We start from the raw sequence: 9,908 nt of genomic DNA on the forward strand, positions 1-9,908 counted from the left end.
CCATTAATTCCACCTGTATACACTGGGAGTGAGCTCTTGCTCTTGCCGCCTCCCTCCCTCCCTAACTGAAATTCCCCGGTCTGCACTCTCCTGATCCACATTGTTCCTCGCTGCACACTGTGTTCTCAGCCACAGCTCTACCCTAGTTTGAATGGATAGGATGAGCATATTTATTCAAATCAACATCTGAATAGCCATTTTTGCTGGAACACATACGACAGCTGCCACATGGCTGCTGAACTTTTGATAATGTTGCCATGGGAATGGGCACTGGCACAGTGCGTGAGGCTCACAGAGCTGAGGTTTTGCCAGCTGTGAACATTTGGATTGTGTGTATCTGCAGTGCCCCCTCATACACACACACACACACACACACACGTTTAAATAGCTATGTTTATGAGGACTAGGTGTTTTGCAGAGCCGCTTACTTTAAACTTAACCATCACATGTAAATGCCTAACCCCAACCCTGATCTTAACCATCACCTTGACCTTTGAGGCCCTGATCTTAAGCACACACATGCTAAAATGTCTTCATATCAGTGTCAAAAACTACTTTTGTTCGCCACAACAAACACACACACACAAACACAAACACTCAGCTGCCAAGTAATCTTTTCATTTTGATGAAAACGAGGACTGGGCAGGTCTCTTTTGGATACTTTCCCTCACATTTGGATGGTTATGTCTTCAGAAGTGTAATTGGTAAAATGTGGACTCCTTTTTCTCAGGTAATGGGAACTTTAAAGGCCTTTTCAGATGCCTAATGTGCCACAAAGAAGACACAAGAAGGGGTGAAACACCTACAACTATTTTAACCTGAAGTGAGTTTGGCACAAATGCAGGGAAAATCAGGAATAAGGTTTTGGGTGTCACACACCTTTTAGGATATGTCTAGATTGATTCTCTTTAAGATTATTTAGTGGATATAGTCCAGTGAGGACAAAATACTTTGACGATATCATTATATCTAATCATACCTAATATGGTCACTTCCTAAAAAAAGAACTGGAGAGATTTGAAGTGTTAATACTGCCAAGGCTCCTTCTTAAGTCTGTCTGAGTCTCAGACTTGTCCTGCAGGTTGGTGAATCACTGTTAAGCAGACTATACAGTAATCAGGTGCTCCATTAATCATGATATGAACACTTGCTGATAAAAATCATGTAATCATGCACTGGAAGTGAGCTCAGCATGAGAAATATAACACCTTCTCTCTGAAAGAAGATGTAATAATATTAATGTTTTTGTTTTTTTGTGGATGACTAATAAATGAGTGGGTATGTTTGTTCCTGTGCAACCTTTTTAAACACAATCCTTCAATGTAAAGTGATTATGCTTTCATATCTACCTTCGCCTTTGCCTTTAATACAGCAGTTTGTCATCCACGCAGACAGTTTGTGATTAATATGACTGTACATTAGGTGTTTTCATTTTTCTGAGTGAATTGGTCCAATAAGGTACCTCTCTGGCAGTTATAAAGATCTATACAAAGTACACAAAACAGACAGTAAAATCACAAAAAGTGCCCAGTAATGACACGACAGAGGCCCACTCCGGGTTCACATCGGACACATGAACTGGTGAATAATACAGCTTGGACAAACAAGCTCTTTTACTTGCTCTCATGTCTGAGCCACGACTGTTTGTGAGGGGAGAATCGCGATGTTGTTAAGCCTCAATAACTAAGGAAGGATCCACAGCACTGTGACATGAATAACCTTTTGAACTCGGCACAGACGAGCTTGGTTTGCGTGCATGCTGGCATACATACGCACACGTGCATGCACGCACGCACGCTCCATATGGCACAATTAACCTTTTGAACCTTCAACAGAAAGAGGCAGACAGGCCCACATGGTCATAAATGAACATCCTTAGGCATGCAACCTTGTGTGAGAACTGGGTCTCGGATACGTTCTCCTAATAAGAGAGCAGAAGCTACCTAATTCTCCTATAGACTTATATAAATATAAAGACGCATGCGCTGCTGCAGAGACAAAAGACTGACGTGTTCTTGGGAGTGGCACTGACCTTTTTTTCTGTGCTTTCAATCACCTCTTCAAAGCTTGTGGCGCACCTGACAGGATGTCTTTGAAGGAATTAACCTTTTCATCATATACATTGTTGCAAAATTTGCACCACTTTTAGAAACAGTGTAACAAAATTAAACTAATGCGGACTACACCCGAGGCCCGTTGCATTTAACATTTCAATAATTGTTTCATTGTAAGTTTTTCATAGAAGCACAATTTATGAAGGCAAAAAAGTCGCTAAAACACATCGTAACAACACACTTGGTTGCACACAGTTACAGCCTGTAAATGCACTGTTGCTCTCCTGTTGAGTTTGAGTCTCCTGAGTTTTCCTTGATTTATAGGGTTTAAACTGGTATTTCAACGGATCCACTGCACGTCTGACCCATTACACAACTGGCGTTATTTCAGTGAAATAGGGCACAATGTCCCGGACAGTAGCGAGGAGCTCTGTTCCATTCAGAGCTAGCATGGCAGTGGTAATAGCTCATCTAAAGTCCCTCCTTGGTAAAGGAAGAAAATCATGCACAATTAATGAAAAACATGTAAGTTTTACAGTTAGTAGTTGTGCATGTCAGGCGCGCTTTGGCTGAGCAAAAGAAAGGCATAATACTGTAAATGTGGTATAACTCCAAACAGTTTCCCCTGAATTAAAAGCATTAATAGCACTAAAACTAATAGTATCAACAAATAAAAGTTTTGTCATGTTTCTTAAATTTTAACGCTAAAGCATAGCGGCGAGAGAGAGAGGGAGAGTAGAGGCCTCTGTGAATGAGCAAAGCAGGCATAATGTAGTGAGGATAGATGCTTTACCCACTCTACCTGTTTAACCTTGGAACATTTTTAGCAAAACACTCTAAAGAGAGCACATTTAGTTGCATAAAATAGTATATTTGTAGTGGTATCAGTCACATCTAAAGAACAGCGAGTGAGGAAATTAACATTAGCAACTTGATTGATCTGTGTAAACTATGAACCAGGCTGTAGTCAGTCTTTGTCCTCCGTGTCCAAGCTCTCTGAGAAGTGCACTTCAGAGCTCCGGAGCAAAATTAGATCACTTCAATGTGAGTCTTCCCGCCTGCTCGGGTTCCTAAAAAGGGCTTGTTCCTGGAGCCCACATGTCGCCTCCTGCCCCTCCTCCTCGCTGGACTGAACCCCAATTAGATAAACGGGAGCTGACAGCAGGACTGGTGGAGCCAGTGAGATACGGCGGAGGATGATAAAAGAAGGAAAAGGGAAAAGGCAGATAGAGTCGGACAGAAAAGGAGCAAGCCTTGATGTTGTATCTGCTCTGATTAACAGCGAAGAAGCTGAAGAGGCAGTAACTTTATTTAGGTCAGGTGGCTTTTTTTGCATTTGTTTGGCCCTTTTGTGCATCATCGTCAATTCACACAGGAAAGACGGCTGACATTATAGCATATACCTAAAAGGCCACTTCTCGGCATAATCAAAAGTGTTTACTGCTACTTCTTGTTTTGTTTTTGAGTCTTTGAGAAAGTTTCATCTTCACTCTTATGAGAGAAGATGGTTTGTATAGCAGCTCCACTTATTAAATGTTGTACACTAAAAGGAAGTAACATAACAGAGAAAAAATGAGCAAAGAAAACAAGTGGTGGAGATAATTATAAAAACGCTTAAAACAGAGAAAAAGAGGCACTAAAAAGACAGAAATGATTACTGAGTCAATGAACTCCCCCTCTGATTTAACCACGACAGCATACATCTGCACATGCACATCCAAATTCTTTCTGCGGTCGTGTAAAATGCTGCCTAAAGCTCAGCCTCAGGCTGGGCCTTAAAGGTCACGATCTCTACGCTGCTCTCGAAGGTCGCACAAAGTTCATGACACAGGCTCGACCATATTTGGCTGCTCGCTCTCTTAAAGGCTTAGAAGTGAAATTTGAAATGATAGAGAGGGAGGGAGGAGGAAGAAAAAAAATCTGGAAAGCTGGAATGTTCATTGGTTGCAGCTGGGCATCGCTGGAGCAATATGAACCTGGGTTTAAAGCAGGAAGTGAGAGCGTGCACGTCTGTGCGTCTGCAGATCTGTGTGCATACATATGTGCACGCATGTCAGCATGTTTGTGCAGCATGCGTGTGAAAGAAGAGTTATGAGATATCGTGCTAATACGGTGCGAAAAGTAGACTTTTGCAAATACATACAGTCTGTGTGAAAGAAACATGGCTGCGTGTCTGCACGCATGGCAGCATGTGTGCGGATGACTGAGATATTAGAGCAATATAACAAAGCTTAAGCCAGAAGTATGAGGTTACAGGTCCATGGTTTTTGCTGTGGATACCAGAAAGCTAGACAAGAGACAAAGGGACTCTTATAGGCATAGTAACGCTTTACCCACCCGAGTGTTGTTTTGACCTCACCAGTGACTCGATCACTGATCATTTTAGACCACTTTTGTCATTCAGTGTTTTTTCTTTAATTTTACTACTTTCTACATTGTAGGTACACACAGAAGATATCAAATATATGAAGCGACATATATGGAATTATGTAGCAAAGAAAAAAAAGATAGATAACTCTAAATATATCATATTTTATATTCCTGAAAGTAGCCACCCTTTGCTTTGTTGACAGTGCTGCCTTCTCTCAATGAGCTTCATGATGTAGTCACTTGAAATGGTTTTCACTTCACAGATTGGAACCATCAGTTGTGTTGTGCAGAAGTCAGGTTGGTACAAAGCTGACAGCCCTATTTATCAACTGTCAGAATTCATATTATGGCAAGAACCAATCAGATAAGTAAAAAGATACGACAGTCCATCATTACTTTAAGAACTGAAGGTCAGTCAGTCCAGAAAATTGCTAAAACTTTGAAGGTTTTCAGAAAAACATGTTAAAAACCATCAAGCCACGACAAAACTGGAAGCATGCTCAATCATCCAGGTAAGTAAATCCCCAAAAGCTGATTCTGTTCATCTGAACGTAGTGTTTTCAGTGGGAGAAACTGGAAGACCAAGAGTCACCTCTGCTGCTGAGGATAAATTCATCTGAGTCACCAGCCTCAGAAATCACAAGTTAACACCACCTCAGATTAGAGCCCAGGAAAAATACCACACAGAGCCCGAGTAGCAGACACATCTCTACATCAACTGTTCAGAGGAGAGTGTGTGAATCACACCTTTATGGTCAAATAGCTGCTAAGAAACCACTATTAAGGAAAAACAACAAACAGAAGAGATTTATTTGGGCCAAGAAACACAAGGAATAGACCAGTGGGAATCTGTGCTTTGGTTAGATTAGTCCAAATTTGAGATCTTTGGTTCCACCCACCGTGTCTTTGTGTGACGCAGAAAAGGTGAACGGATGGTCTCTACATGCATGGTTTCCACCTTGAAGCATGGACCTGTGATGGTGTAGGGGTGCTTTGCTGGTGACCTGTTTGGAATTTATTCAAAATTGAAGGCATATTGAAGGCATACTATGGTTACCACAGCATCCTGCGGTCACATCCAGTTTGTGTTTAGTTGGACCAGCTCGTGCTCATATCATCATCTGGCTGTTTGGGTTTTCTTTATTTGCTCTGTCTTACTGTACGGTCTTTACTTTACAGTATAAAGCTACCAGAGACAACTGTTCTTGTACTATGACACTATATAAATAAAACTGAATAGAATAAAAAATGGCTGTGACAGTTATTGAGTGCTGCGAGAAAGCAAAATACAGAGTTTCAGCTCTAAAATTCTTGAGTCAAATGCAGATGTTATGTGTGAAACTGCATCTCACACGAAGAAATAACTGCCTGCTTTGTTACACAGCCCGCAGCAGATCAAACGTGCCATTGTTCTGCTGCTTGTCTTGGTTACATTGTCGTCTATAAGATGATAAAATAACACAACGAGTAAAATGCAAGCCCCGACTGTAAAACCAGCAAAGGCAATTTTACATGCACACTGCTACATGTTACAAATCAGTTTGGGAGTGTTTACTGTCTCATTTCTTTACAAAGAAAAGCCCTTTTTGCCCACTGAATAATTTAGACTGGAAAATTTAATGAGCTGGAATCAAACTGATGCATGTGTGTGTGTGTCTTTGTGTATGTCTGCTTGTGTGTGCGTGTAGGTGCACATTTGAAGCTAATGTACAATGAGACCCAAATGAATTATAAATCCATCCAAATTGATTTGGATCTGTTTTAGAAGCCCAGTCTCCATTCAGAGTCTTACTTTAAATGAGCAAGCAACATTAAGACATAAACACACACACAGCATGAAGCAACACACTCCTTTGAATAATTCAAAGTTCTGTCGTTGTTCTTATGATGGCTATACTTTATCTTTCTCTCACACAGACCGAGTCCTGTTTGTGTTTCCGCAGCCTCATCTCTCCTCTGTCCCTCTTCCATTTTTTTTTATTCTGCTCTCACACATCCCTTGTCTCTCTCATCTCGTCTCTCCTCTCATCCCCTATCTTCATCTACTCCTGCACTCCCCCTCCTTTCGTCTGTCCTCTCCTAACCCCAGCAGCCAGCAGGTCTACAGAGTAGTGCTCTCTGTGTGCCAGCAGCAATTCCTGGAGGGCAGTCAGGCAAACAAACCCAGGCAGTGCCCACTGCATGACTCACAGAGATACAGAGACAGAGCGAGAGGAAAGGGGTAGAATCATTAAGATGAGAGAGCAAAAAGATATGAAGCTGTTAAGAGGCGATGAGAGGGAACAGAAGGAGATTGGGGGTAAAAAAAAAAAGTGTTGAGAGTGCAAAAGGCGGTAAGGGAGATTAAGAGTGGGAGAGGAAAGACACGTAGAGAGAGTGGGAGATGGGGGCAAATGGAGGGCAACCTGCGCGATCTCGCATGCACATGAGAAGAGCGGGCACGCAGCTCAGCGAGGAGGCTCGAAGAGAGCGCGTAAAAGAAGTCCTTCTCCTCCTCCCCCCACCTCTCTCTCTCCACGTCCCCTCCTTTCACTCAGTCTCTCCAATTGATCTCTCTTCTGCCAAAAAGTGAAGCCCAGCACGACAGTCTTACATGAGCTGCCTGAACCCGAGACAGAAGGATGCATTTAGAGAGAGACAAAGCAGATGAAAGGTAAAGGTTGCTGCTGATAGATGAGGATAGCCACATCAGGATAGCTGGGACGCTTGCAGATAGCCTGTCAATTACTGCGTATCAAATGTTACTGACAGATAGATGGGAGCCTATCCCAGCTGTCACACGACGAGAGGCAGGGTGCATCCTGGACAGGTTGCCAATCTGGCACCAATTAACCTAACTCCACACAGAAAGGGCCTGGGAGGATGCTGGATTCAAACCCAGGACTTCTGATTACTGACCTCTGCACCACCGTCCTGCCCCATATTACCCAGAGATCGTATCTAGATCCTGACTGGCAAAATACCAGCACTGATTGTGTTTGCTATATGTTGAAACACACACTTTCAAACACTCTTCAGGTTTAATGTGCTGAACAGAAAGACACTGGATATATATACAGTATAAATGTCCACCAATGGCCTAAATGGTAGCACTGGAAACAAATACAACTCACAAACAAGTCCGAAACACCAACAGATGAGATAAATAGATATGGAGAGATATTCTGTGAGCGATTTCTAGGGGATTGATCCTCGCCTCTGCCAACCTCCTTCTGGACTGCATTAGACATGGTGCTTAGATAATATACTTGTGGGGATGAGGGGAAGGAGATTCAGGGAAGGTGGAGACAGAGAGACCTGAGCATAGGAGATTTTTGTTTTCTGAGTTACTGCACCAACAGAATCCACCATTGAGGACACTGAAAACTCTGACTTACTTTATTATAAACCGCCTCTGCGGTTTATAATAAATGATTTACAACTACACAATTAAATGTTCATCTATAATTTAATGATAGTGGCCAATTAAATTTTTCACCTGGAGTTCATACACTGTCGGTTAAACTTTAATGCAGACTTCTGACCAGTTGCATAATAGAAAACACTTGGCAGTCTGCTTCAGCTACAATCTCAAGTAGACGTGCCCTTAAGGAGGACTAATTATGTTCATTTCCAGCTCCATATTTTTATTTGCTAGATTAGCTGTGGTTCCAAGTTCAAAACAAACCTTATTGATCTTATAGGGCACCTTTGTGCAGAGCCTTTGCTACTTGTCTGACTGAAGCAAGCTGTTCCAGCTCCTCCTCTTTTGTGATCGGCTGCCCCTCATTGGCAGGTTTGAAAAGCAAATAGATGTGGATGCTGTGGACCAGATGCAGTAGCGGTTTTAGATACGGGCGACACGGGCGGTTGCCCGGGGCGGCATCGTGGTGGGGGGCGGCATCACGGGCATCAGCAAAAAAAAAAAGAAAAAAAAAAGCTTGTACTCATGCTGCCCCGACGTCAGCCAGCGCATATTGGGAATGGCATAGGCACCGATCGGTTTTCTATCGCCCATTTGCTGGGAGTAAGGACGCCCTTCGTTTGCGAGGTGCGCCTGCTGATTGCGGCGCAGAGAGGAGAGGGCGGGGCGGCGGGGGCAGCATCTAATAACCAACTCGCAAAGTAAAACAAAATAAAAATAAACCAACAAACACGAAAACACCAGACATTATGATACAGACTACAGAAGTTTAGAAAAAGAGAAAAGAAGAGGAGGAGAAACGAGCAAAAGATGCAGGTAAGCAGATGTGTCATTGGATAATGGCAGGTCATCCTGAAACAATCAGAATCAGAATACTTTATTAATCCCTAAGGAAATTATGTGAGTTACAGAAGAAATGGTAAAAATAGCAACAGTAACAGACTAAACTCCAAACAATACATTATGTTACAGATTTTAATATTAATTAGTCATTGTCAGTTGTTGATTCGTACTGTTCTCATTGTATGACGAATTATGATGGTTGTTTGGTAGCCGTTTGCATACTATGCATACTCTCTCTCTCTTCATATGTGTGTGTGTGTGTGTGTGTGTGTGTGTGTGTGTGTGTGTGTGTGTACAACAATTTTATGTTAATGTACAATCCTTAATATGCTTTGTGTGTGTGTGTGGGGTGAGGGCGCCAGAGGGAGTGTTCGCCCAGGGCGCCAAACTGGCTAGGACCGCCACTGACCAGATGAACATAACTACATTCATATTTTATCGAGCCGACAGTAGAAAAATAATGGTCTGAAACTAAACAGTTAGCTTGTGGCTCACAGGGATTACTTCAAATTGTTGCCATGTTTAAAAGCGCATCCACCAGCGTACAACTGTATAAATATAACAGAATAAAAGCTGCACAGGCCATGTTGTATCTTTAGAAGATAAAACAAATGCTTTTGTCTCAATACATCAAGCCAGTGTTTCTTCGTGGCAGTTAGAAGGATTATTGTTGACTTCACTGAACTGAAAAGAAGCTGAAGCATCGTGGATATAAAGCAATGCATTCTGACTTAAGATACAGCGCACTATTAATGAGCCACACTTTGTTTACTGGATTTTAGTGTATTTATAGTAAATCCAGCAACTGCACTTGACTGTCTTTGTATCTTATTTTCTTTTCTTTAGACTTTAGAATAGATCTGAGTTTGGTGAAAGTGTCAGCAGTCGTCTTCTGAGCTGAACTGATCGAGCGACGTTCCCATCGCTCCCAGAAGAGCAGTTTAGACATTTTTAGAAGAATGTTGAGTTAGGTGTAACTTCGCAAAGAACCAGTTTTAAATGATATCTTGAGACACTTTGTTACTAGCAGCTGTCACACAAACATCATTTCTCCCCCATTTCTTTAGTTGAATCTATGAAAAACTAGAACTGGACTGGACTGAAAATCAGTAGCAAAAGATGTGATGCAATGATGCCTTTAAATGTGAAACTTTGGGGTTTTATCCTCAATATGTAGGGCGGAGGTCAGGACAGCGATAGAGCCATCTGTAAAACACGGTGGAGGCTCTGTCATGGTT

This window comes from Maylandia zebra, linkage group LG14, assembly GCF_041146795.1.
Source record: "Maylandia zebra isolate NMK-2024a linkage group LG14, Mzebra_GT3a, whole genome shotgun sequence".
Lineage (NCBI taxonomy): Eukaryota > Metazoa > Chordata > Actinopteri > Cichliformes > Cichlidae > Maylandia > Maylandia zebra.